Below are 12591 nucleotides of genomic sequence, written 5' to 3' on the forward strand. Positions count from 1 at the left end.
AAAACAAAAAAATATAACAGTAGTTTAAAACCATGTTTGCAGTTTAAGATGCTGGTTGATACAAATTCTCACTGACTGAATAGTTGTTTTCATCTCCTCTGTTGTTAACTGGCCATAGTTCAACAATTAATCAAGGAACAGATAGTGCTGAGCTCTGTTTATGTTAATAAGTTCCAAACCACTTTTGTGTTTTTATGTACTCATATTATTATTAGAAAAATTGTAATTGCATTTTACCTGGAAACTTGACACAGAGCTCAGTGTCTGCACTTAGTTAAAAGTGCTGTACACAAATGAAAATGTAATTCAGTTCAAATACAGTATAAGTAAATTACTGTAACTCTGTGCCTGCTGTGTTTGTTACTTTAAGCTGTTTGATTTTCAGTTTCTGTTTTAATAGATGTCTTTGATTAATCCTGTATCAAATGAAAAGCAAAATATGGCAAGCACATCATCAAAGGAAGTTTCCACAAGCTGCACTAGTGTTAGTACGGGTGCACATTGCTACAGGTATTATCAACAATGCTACCTATATAATTTCCATTGAATATGTTGCTGAACAAAGTGTTTTATAGTATCTCAGTTGTTAGCATGAATACCACTTAAAGTACATTGCAAACCAGGCAATTTACAATTAATAATGTCTTTAATGCATACCTTAGGACACAAATCATCTTCAAATGTAACATTCAAATTGGAGGATACTCTTACAAATGTAATATATATGTAAATAATCATGTATTCATGTTGATTCTAGATGAAAACAGGCCATTCAGCTCAACAAAGCTCGCAAAGTAAAAACACATCAAGTCGAGTTTTGAAAGTCTCTATAAAGTCCCACTGTTTACCACACTACTTGGTCACTTATTCCAAGTGTCTGTGATTCTCTTTGTAAAGAAAAACTTCCTAATGTTTGTGTGAAATTTACCCTTAACAAGTTTCCAACTGTGTCCCTGTGTTCTTGATAAACTCATTTTAAAATTACCGTCTTGATCCACTGGACTAATTCCCTTCATAATTCTAAACACTTCAATCAGGTCTCCTCTTAAACTTCTTTTGTTTAAACTGTAAAGGCTCAGCTCTTTTAATCTTTCCTCATAACTCACCCCCTGTAGCCCTGGAATCAGCCTAGTCACTCTTCTCTGGAGATTTTGTAGTGCTGCTATGTCCTTTTTTTGAATTTTATTAGTTTATGTAATAGTGTTGTACATTAGCCAGATTGTTACTTATGGGCAAAGTAATAATAAATGTAATTTATTTAAAATTTCTTACAATATAAAAATACAATAAGATAGGAAGAACAACACAGTAAACAGATTTCATGTGGGGGATGGTCCTGCTTGTCTATAGGCAAAACTTTGAAATTCATCACTTTTACTATTGATCCTTATAGCTCAATATGAAATGGCTTTCTTATTTTTTCCAAGAACATATACAGAGGTTTATGCTCCAATTCTAGTTGAAAGTGACACTAGTAGCTCATCAGAAGATGAATTTGCTCACAATGTTGATTGGTAAGTTTCTGTGGTAACACTTTCTCTTCCAGTCTGAATAAATGTAGTTAATATGGTAATTATTATTTAATAATGATTTAATATCTGTTTCATTTATATCATGTGTTCTTTAGAACAACTCATGGTTATCTTTGTGTTTATACATATTTTGTGTAAATAGAAATTTTACAATGTAATACTTCTAATAGCTTTTTTTTTATATTTCATATTATGTAATGTTTTAAACCATACTTTTGAAATGGTTTGACTTGAACCTTGTTAATGTTGCTTCAATGAGATGTACCATTGAAGTGCTCTTGTTGTTATTAAACAAAAATTTGTAAACTTAATGTTCATTTTCAAATAAAATATTATGATGGTTGACTTCAATTTCCAGTTCAATTATAATTATTTTGGTAATCAACTTTTGAACAGAAACAGTCTATCCTGTTTAACCTTTCCTGACACTTAATAAAGTTCAAGAAGAAAAAACATTTAATAGTTTAACTACTGTCAACCTTTAATTGTACATCAGTAAGAAAAAGAAAACACAATATTTCAGTACATCTTACACTATTCAAACTGCCAAGGTACTTATAGTTTACAATCCTGTTTAAGGATTTTATTACATTATTTAACACCATTGTAGCTGAACCTCTCCAAAACAATGTATCCAATGCAAACTTGGACAATTGTACAGCCTCTGATCTGACTTTCTGGGGAGCAGATTCTAGGCTGTGGAACAGGGTAGACATGTAAAAGAGTCCCTTCTTAGAAACACGGGATTGCCTCAGGGACACTTTCTCTCTCCAGCCATTTGCTCTTTGTACAACAATGACTGCACCTCTACTGGCTTGACTGTAAAACTTGTAAGGTGTGATGATTATGTCATTCTATATGCCAGACTGCAGAAGGCCACAAGGAGCCATGAGAAAATATTAAATCTTTTGGGTAGCAGGGAGGATAGTATACCTAAAAGCAGAACGATACAAACATGTCACGTCATTTTAAACTATAAACCATTGTTATATTTGCATTCTTTCCTGATTAGTCAAAACCGGTGATATGCCTGTTGTTGCCCCCCAGCCTTCTACTGCTTTCCACCAGCTTTTACTTTACTTAATAAAGACCTATAGAGAAAAAAGTGAAAATGAAATTCTACAAGTTATATTAGTTTTTATCATGTGTTTATTGTATATTGTAAACTATATTGTCACTATTGGTGCATCTACTGTTGAAAGATTAAATAATGTTTATCACTGATGTCTTTTTACTGTTATATTTGTAGCTGGAACACAGACAAATTCATAGCAACTACATTTCATGGTTGTGAAGATCAATTCAATTAGTGTTTCAATTTGCAAGTCCTGAGGTGGTTTCTGGTACATGCTTGATGGTGCTGAAGAATAACTAATTTAAATTATGCAAGATCAAAAAAATGCACTCAGGAAAGAGAATACCCAAAATATATTTATTTAAATATAAAGTGTTACTATATTAGCTAAAATAAGTGAGAAGTAATAGTACTTTACTTTGCGACATACACAAGAAAAAACACACCAAATTGATACATACTACAAAATATTCAGATATTACAAATTTCTTTTAGCCTCAAAAATAATTCTACAGCAGATGTCCATGTGTGTGGAGTTTGTAAATTGTACTGCTGCTTTATGAGATCTAAATATTCCTGTATGGTTTCATCTCCACAATTGCAAATTTCCTTGCATTGTGTTGCCAGTTGATGAAGCTTCTCTTCTGAAACAACGTATCCAAAGTTTCTTGATTGGAATCTAGACAAATAAGTAATATGTTTAAAAGAAAAAAAAAACTAATATATTCAGAAGTCTATACAATTAATTGAGTACTGTGTAGTCAAAACTTGAGAACATTCTTAAAATGAATCATACAATTTTAAAATCTGTATCTCTACCCTTACAGACTTAGCTCTTTACTTTTACTGATGATTAAAAACAAAGAAAACTTAGTCCTGGCAAGATATTTTTTTATATTTTCTAATTATTCTAAATGGAATCAAAACTGTTGCTTTACATAAAGCCATTTATTCATACCTATGTGGTAGGCTAAAAATCTCATTGGGAATTCCAGAAGGACAAACTGACATCCTCGAGGGTCTAATTCTATGTTGGTTCCAGAGGTCTTTAAATTCATTCAAATCCTTTTGCATCAATTCAAGAAAAGCAAAGCGCAGCAAACATTTATGCTGATGGCTACCATTGAAATTGCCAGAATCTTTCAGATCCACCAGGACTTCCATCCAGAACTGTGACCTGAATGAAATAAAATGCAAGAGCTACTTAAATATAGCTTTGGATGCATTTTTTAAATTGCGTTCTATAAATGGTTTTGTTTACTGGTGTAATTAAACTTTCAGTGAAGGGCAATCAGTAAAATATATCACTGAAAAGGTTATGGACTGGAAAACTGCACGCAGTTACACATTTAAAATAAAGTAAGTATCTGATGTAGGGGCAAGCTGTTTTTTAACATTATTTATAAACATTTTGCAGTTATTGATTAAGTAAGTTACGACTACACTTACTATACCAAAATATATACATAAATATTATTACCGTTGCTTTCTGAAATGTGCCCACCAGGATTCTATTCTCTGATTCATTACAGAAGTGCCATAAACATGGCTAGCTGCACCTGCGAAGTGGTCATTTCCTTGAGAGCGCAACGTGCACTGCATTGCTGCTATCAAGGTGTTTTCTGTTCCACAATCCGTCCTCAGTCTCATTGGTACAATCCCAAATTTTGCTACACAAAGCACATAATTTGTTGCAATTACTGCTGGGTTATTATTCGTTGGTCCGCATGAAAGCCATAAAATCTTTCTTGAAAAGCCATCGATGCACCCGCTTACCGCTATGCCATACGGCTTTAATTTATCATATCCATCTACATGCCAAACGTAGTTTGGACCCAGTGAGTGGTACACTCTTCGAACAAATCTCCTTGTCCTCCTAGCTGAAGTTGCAGACGGATTCATTTCAGACAACAAATTCATGACATCATGTCGCCTCACGCGCAGTTTATATTTCTGCAGTAACACTTGATGCATCATTCTATATCCAAGAAGCTGACTCGGCCCTTGTATCTCGATCTCCATGGCCAAACGCACTTGACTTATATTGGAGTAATTCCTACGTTTTGATAATCCCAGTTCTTTCAGGCGCATTTTCAAACTTCTTAAACACATACTTATTCCATGATAAATTTTCAAAAAATCTAGAATGACCTCATATTTATATCCTGCGTAGAAGTACTGCGTAATCCAATCGGTGACCAAAAGTGTGTGTTCATTCCCACTGACTAAAATAAAAATAAATTACATTTACGGCTTATGCGTCAGTTTGTCACTTACCATATTTTGTATGATCATGTCATGCTAATTGCAGGGTAAGAGAAAACAGCAAGAAAAAATTTACATATAGTTAAACGCAAGAGACATATTACCTGTTGGTGGTCCTCCCAGCGCCGCGGACGATTGGTCACCTGACGGCAGAAAGGCAAGCGATCGCCCACAGGTGGAACAAAATGCTGGCGCCGCGCCCGTGCCCAGCTGACTGCCACAGTAGGGACAAAACATTGTCTGCCTTTGGAGAATGAGAATGTTTGTTACAGGAAGAAGTAAAGCATTTGTAACAAAACAGTAAAATAAATGGTAAACCCAATAGCAGGACTTCTCTGTTTCAGTTGATGGATGACAACGGACACTTCGTGCTCTGACCTCGTAGGGGACCCAAAGCCACCTACCGCATCGTCCATACCCCCCGTGTTTGCAATACCACATGTGTTTGCACACTCGACCCACAACCAAGTAAAGATAAAGAAATCCATGCGCGTTTCCGCACTCGAAACTTTATGATAAGAAAATATCCTATTAATAACACTTCTCGAGGAGTAAGAAGAAGCCGACACGACAGGGAGTAGTCGCAGTTATCTAGTTCAAGTTTGACATTTTTATTTTAAAAGTTTGTGAAGATGTTAAACGTTTTGCTCAGTTTCCCAAAGAAACGTTTTCGTTTTTTAATTACCAGGAAGTCACAAAAACTGTAGTTGTGAAAGGTATATATTTAACAAGAACAAGCAGTATTATGTTCGTCGTTTCGTATGAAATCTGGGCAGTTATTACGACCAACCATGAACACCCTTCACTGAAGCGGACTTTCCCGCATTTAACACGTTGAATGCTCAGGAGATAAACGTTTACAGACCCTTGCAGTCGCCACACTGCATGTATACAGTATAACATATACGTTTAAAAATACAGCATATTCTGCATTTCACCTTTAAATGTGATCAGTTGAAGATTAGTCCGTTGCACAGATTTCTCTTCCAACTAAGCATGCACAGATTTCGTTCTGAAAATCTCATTTCCGGTGTGGACATTTCCGTTTTCAAAATGCTGTTTCCGTTGTGAAGTTCACTTCCGTTTTCAGTTTTTGTTGATTTCATGTTGCGGCCTCTTAATGTTGATTTCATGTTGTCGTTTTTGTTCATTTCACGCTCTTTCTTTTGGTTAATTTCACGCTCTCACTTTTTGTTAATTTCATGCTCTCACTATTTGCTAAGTTTATGCCCTCACTGTTTATTGTTGACTTCATGTTTTCATATATTAATTAATTTCATTGTGTTTTTTTTATTTTGTTTTTTCATTTGGTTTGTTGTTGATTTTGTGTTTGTGTTTTGCCCCTCAGAGCCACCGTAGAATCCACGCCGCGGGACAGACTGCAAGAGAATCGTTAAGACAGCTAAGTTAAGGAATGTTCTGGCCACGCGGATCAAAGAAGGATCCTACGGCAACATAGAAAAAGGGCAATTCTACGGCGCGGGACGGACCGCAGAACATTGCTCTTCACCTGCTAAGTAAAGGGATGTTCGTGCCAGGGATCAATGGGAGGATCTCTGGGCAACTTGGCTGAAAGACAGTATTCACACCGCAAATCGGAGTGCAGCATCTCAACGGCATCTTTTAAATCAACTCCGCCTACTGACCAGTTGAAGCGCAACATGGAGAAGGTATACAAAACCGACGCTGATTCTGTGGCCAGTTCAAGACACGCGCTATTCCAACACCTCAGTAAAAAGTTCCGCAGCCAAAGCTCGTGCGTTGGCTGAAGCTGCGCGTGCACGCGCATCCTTTGCAGAGAAAGAGCTTGCCATTAAAAGAGAACAAGCAAGAATGGAGACAGAGAGACTTGCACTGGCAGCAGCACTAGAGGCTCTTCTGTCCGAAAAAGAAACTGCTGCCGCAGTAGCAGAAGCTGAAATATTAGAAGCTGCAATGGATTTACTAAATGATGAGATCCGCAGCCGCCGAAGCTTATCTCAAGCTAAGGGACGGACAGCAGAGTATGTACGGGAGCAGAGTGTATGGCTCACACTTGACGCTGTCACCTCTCAGCCTAATTCAACTACATGTATAGAAATGGAAAAATTACCTGCAGCACAACAGGACGTCATATTGAGGAGTCCTTCACGCATCTCAGGTGACCACCCGTTATCTATGAAGGTTGAGGCAGGAGAAAGTGCAGATGTCCAAAGAGTGTCATCACATTCACCACACGCCATTTACCCAGCAGGACTGCCTGATCAGCACATCCAGACCCCTCCTTTAAAGAACAGCCCTCTCACGGAACAAGCCTTAAACACAGGACTGTTCCCCCTGCATAACCAGTATTCTATGCAGCAGGTCCAGGCTTCTGACATGGTTGACTTTGCAAAGTATTTGGCACGCAGGGAACTTGTTACAACTGGACTCATAAAGTTTGATGACCGACCTGAGAACTACAGAATGTGGCAGTCATCCTTTATGAACGTTACCCGAGGGTTAGACCTGACTGCCACTGAGGAGCTGGATCTGTTAATAAAATGGCTGGGGAAAGAATCAGCAGAACACGTCCGCAGAATCAGAGCTGTTCATATAAATAATCCAAGGGCAGCTCTTAAAATGGTATGGGATAGACTGCCCCGGAAGTGATAGAAAATATTCTGTTTAAGACACTAGAGAACTTCCCACGCATATCCAGCAAAGATTATGTCCGGCTCAGAGACCTAGGAGACCTCCTCATGGAGTTGCTGTCTGCAAAAGAAGATGGATATCTATCTGGTCTTGCTTACTTAGATACAGCTCGTGGAATTAATCCAATTGTGGAAAAATTACCTCACAGCATCCAAGAAAAATGGATATCAGCAAGATCAAGGTTTAAAGAGGAACATGACATGTGCTACCCTTCTTTCTCTTATTTCACAAAGTTTGTATGCAATGAAGCCAGAACCAGGAATGACCCAAGCTTTGCACTATCTGGAAGTTATAGTGACCCAGTCAGGCATGGCAAGCCTTTGTACAAGAATTTTAATCAAAAGGCTCAGATATCTGTCCATAAAACAGATGTTGTCCCATCTATGGTTTCAAGTACACTTAAACCAGAAAAAAAAGATGAACTCATGAAGTACTGCCCCATCCACAACAAGCCTCATCCCCTGGCAAACTGTAGAGGTTTTAGAGAAAAGACCACAGAGGAGCGCAAGACATATCTGAAAGAGAATCGTATATGTTTTAGATGCTGCACTTCATCTTTTCACATAACAAGAAACTGTAAGTTGGAGCTGAAGTGCAAAGAGTATGAGAGCGACAGACACAGCACAGCCATGCATCCAGGCCCTGCTCCCTGGTCATCAAAATCTGATGCACAGGAGTCCAGACATGAGGCTAATGAAGAAGAAGACCTCAGCAGCTCACCTACAGTTTCTTCTCACTGCACTAAAGTATGTGGCCAGGATCTACAGGCACGCTCATGCTCAAAGATATGCCTTGTTAAAGTGTATCCACAAGGGCAGACCGAGAAGACAGTTAAAATGTATGCCATTCTGGACGATCAGAGCAACCACTCGCTAGTGAGATCAGAATTCTTTGATATGTTTGACATTCAAAGCAGCCCATTCACATACTCTTTGAGAACCTGTGCTGGAGTTATGGAGACAATTGGCAGGAAAGCAGCTGGTTTCCAAATAGAGGCTGTGAATGGCGGAGTAAGTATAGCCCTGCCTCCACTTATCGAATGCAATGAGATTTTGAACAATCGCTCTGAAATACCAACACCAGAGGCAGCACGTCACCACCCTCACTTACAGTCTGTGGCATGACACATCCCAGAATTGGATACTAATGCCCATATTCTGCTACTGCTTGGAAGAGACGTCATCAGAGTACACAAAGTGAGGCAGCAAATTAATGGCCCTCATAATGCACCCTTTGCTCAAAAACTTGATCTAGGTTGGGTTCTTGTTGGCGAAGTTTGCCTGGGAAATGCTCACAAGCCGGCAGTTTGAACTTTCAAGACAAGTGTGCTGGAAAATGGATGACCTTCACTTTTCACGCCTTGCTATAACCACCTTTGCTTGAGAGAAAGGGCGACTTACGGCGGGGAGCCAACACCATTGGCCCCTTTGATCAAGTCTGCACATAATGATGTGCTGGGCAAGTCAATATTTGAGAGAACTAAAAATGACAACCAATTTACCCTCTCTATTGAAGATCAAGTCTTTTTAAAAATCATGGAAAAGGAACTTAACAGAGATGAAGTGAATAGCTGGGTTGCACCACTCCCTTTCAGATCTCCCAGACCTCGTCTCCCCAATAATCGTGAACAGGCTCTTTCTCGCCTTGTCTCTCTGCTGCATTCTTTAGACAGAAGACCCGAGATGAAAAAGCAGTTCACCAGCTTTATGGGGAAAATATTCGAGAATGGACATGCAGAACCAGCCCCTCCACTGAAAGAAGGGGAGGAATGCTGGTACCTGCCAATTTTTGGAATATATCATCCACAGAAGCCTGGTCAAATAAGGGTAGTTTTTGACTCCAGTGCGCAGTACTGTGGCATGTCACTAAACAGCATTCTACTGAAAGGACCAGATTTAAATGATTCTCTGCTTGGCGTGTTGATCCGTTTCAGAAAGGAACCCATAGCAGTAACTGCAGACATTGAGCAAATGTTCTATTGTTTCATGGTGAGAAAAGACCACCAGAAATATCTGAGGTTTCTGTGGCATCAAGACAATGACACAACTAAAGACATAACTGAATATCAGATGCGAGTGCATGTTTTTGGAAATAGTCCTTCCCCTGCAGTTGCCATCTTTGGGTTGAGATGAGCAGCTGAGGAAGGTGAACATGAGCATGGAGCAGATACACGGCAGTTTATACAGAGACATTTTTATGTAGACGATGGTCTTATTTCTCTGCCAACGGAAACTGAAACCATTAGTCTGCTAAAACGGACACAAGAATCTTTGGCACAATCTAACCTAAGGCTACACAAAATCGCTTCAAACAGTACCTTAGTAATGAAAGCCTTTACAGCAGATGACCTAGCCAAAAGCATAAAAGACTTGGATATTACTAAAGAGATTCTTCCAGCCCAAAGAAGTCTAGGACTCAGTTAGGAGATAGAATCTGACACATTTACATTTACAATTTCAGAAGGAGAAAAACCATTTACACGTCGTGGCGTTTTATCCACAGTCAACAGCCTTTTTGACCCCCTTGGTCTAGTAGCCCCAGTAACCATACAAGGGAGGGCTTTGCTGCGAAAAAATCTCCCATGGCCCTGGTGACTGGGATACCCCACTTTCAAAGGATAAATCAGAGGAGTGGAAGATCTGGCAAAACTCTCTACAGGATTTAAAATATCTTCATATCCCACGCACATATGCTCCTCATGGCCTGGCCCAGGCAAAGCATACTGAATTGTGTGTCTTCTCGGATGCATCTAATGTGGCCATTGGTGCAGTAGCATACCTTAAAATTACCACCAAGAGTGGGCAGTGTCATGTGGGATTTGTTCTGGGAAAAGCCAAATTGACCCCCCAGCCAGAACCAACCATACCACGCCTTGAACTGTGTGCAGCAGTACTCGCAGTAGAAATGGCAGAACTCATTCTAGGTGAGATGAATTTCCAGCCAGACTCAGTCAAGTTCTACTGCGACAGTAAAGTCGTTCTCGGCTACATATTTAATGAGACCAGGCGTTTCTTTGTGTATGTACACAACAGAGTCCAACGCATTCGTCAGATGACAAAGCCACAGCAGTGGCATTATGTTCCCTCAGATAAGAATCTTGCCGATCTTGCAACAAGATCAGTACCTGCTTCTCAGCTTGCCAACACTTTTTGGTGTACTGGACCAGCTTTTCTATACAAGCAACAACAAATTTTCCATGAAGCACAAGAAAACTTTGAACTTATCCATCCTGAGCTAGATGCAGAAGTACGCCCACAAATAACGAGCTTCATCACTCTGACTAGAGAGAAACCACTCAGTCCTAAGTGCTTCCAACGCTTCTCCACCTGGCATTCTGCCCTGAGAGCTGTTGCACTTCTCATCCATATAGTCCGTTCTTTCAAGTCATGCTCTGATTCACACAGAAACTGTAGTGGCTGGCATTGGTGTAACAAACCGCGTACCCCAGATGAGCTCACTGCTGCAAGGAATGTTATTCTTAAGTCAGTCCAGAGAGAGGCATACTCAAATGAAATTGATTTACTCACAGCAAAGAGGAACCTCCCCATAAGCAGTTGTCTTCTTAAACTCCACCCTATGCTGAATGATGGCTTTATCAAGGTAGGGGGGCGACTGAAGCATGCAGATATCGACCAAAGCGAAAAGAACCCAATTATACTCCCAAGGAAAAGTCATGTTACAGCTTTGTTAGTGGAGCACTATCACAAAGACGTGCAACACCAGGGTCGTCTATTCACAGAAGGAGCCATTAGAGCATCAGGTCTGTGGGTAGTTGGTGGTAAGAGACTTGTAAGTTCTGTTCTTCATTTTTGCACCACCTGTTGTAAGCTCAGAGGCAAGATGGAAAAACAAATGATGGCAGACCTTCCCCAAGAACGCATCAACACATCCCCTCCTTTCACCTATGTAGGATTAGATGTGTTTGGCCCATGGTCAGTTACCACACGACACACAAGAGGAGGTGTGGCTCAAAAGAAGCGTTGGGCAATACTCTTCACTTGCATGAGCACTAGAGCTGTGCATATTGAAGTAGTAGAATCCATGGACACTGGTAGTTGTATCAATGCCTTGCGAAGATTTTTTGGAATACGTGGCCCTGCAAAGCAACTCAGGTCTGACTGCGGAACAAACTTTATTGGAGCTAGCAGGGAACTAGGATTTGTAAAAAACTCTGAGAAACATCTGAGCATCCTACGATACTTAAGCGGACAGGGATGCACTTGGGAGTTCAACCTCCCCTCACGCGTCACACATGGGAGGTGCTTGGGAGCGTATGATTGGCATGACACATAGAATACTTGACTCTATGTTTCTACAGAACAGACTGTCTCACCTCACTCATGAAGTCCTTTGTACCTTTCTGACGGAAGTATCTGCAATACTAAATGCCAGACCACTTGTCCCAATTTCCTTTAACCCAGAGATGCCATTTTTATTGAGCCCTGCAATGCTGCTTACCCAGAAAACTGGTGTGTCAGCACCTCCAGGTAATTTCACAAGAAATGACCTTTTTAAAAGCCAGTGGAGACAAGTACAAGCCATGGCAAATGAATTCTGGACACGATGGAGACGTGAATACCTCCCTACTCTGCAAAACAGATGGAAATGGGCCCACCCATCTAGAAATTTACAAATAGGAGACATTGTGTTGCTAAAGGAGAGTCAACTATCACGCAATGAATGGCCTATGGGATTAGTCACCTCGGTATTCCCTAGCAGTGATGGCACTATAAGAAAAATAGAAGTTAAAACTGCCTCTCAAGGCATCTCCAAAAACTTTATCAGGCCTATCACAGAAGTCATTCTACTAGTCCCTAAAAAAGATGGATAAGTTCATACAATATTTGCCTCTATGTACTGTTTAGTGATATAATGTTATTATATCAGATGGGGAGTGTTCTGCCCCACATCTTGTTAGTTAAGACTGTTATTTGTTGAACTGTGCTCCCCCTTTTATCTTGTCATTTATTAACACACCAGTCAGTCACGTCCCACACTCTCAGTGGCGCTATAAAAGTCTATGAAACTCACGTAAAGCACGTAGGT

The sequence above is a fragment of the Erpetoichthys calabaricus genome, chromosome 13 (genome assembly GCF_900747795.2).
Source record: "Erpetoichthys calabaricus chromosome 13, fErpCal1.3, whole genome shotgun sequence".
In the NCBI taxonomy this organism is placed as follows: Eukaryota; Metazoa; Chordata; class Cladistia; order Polypteriformes; family Polypteridae; genus Erpetoichthys; species Erpetoichthys calabaricus.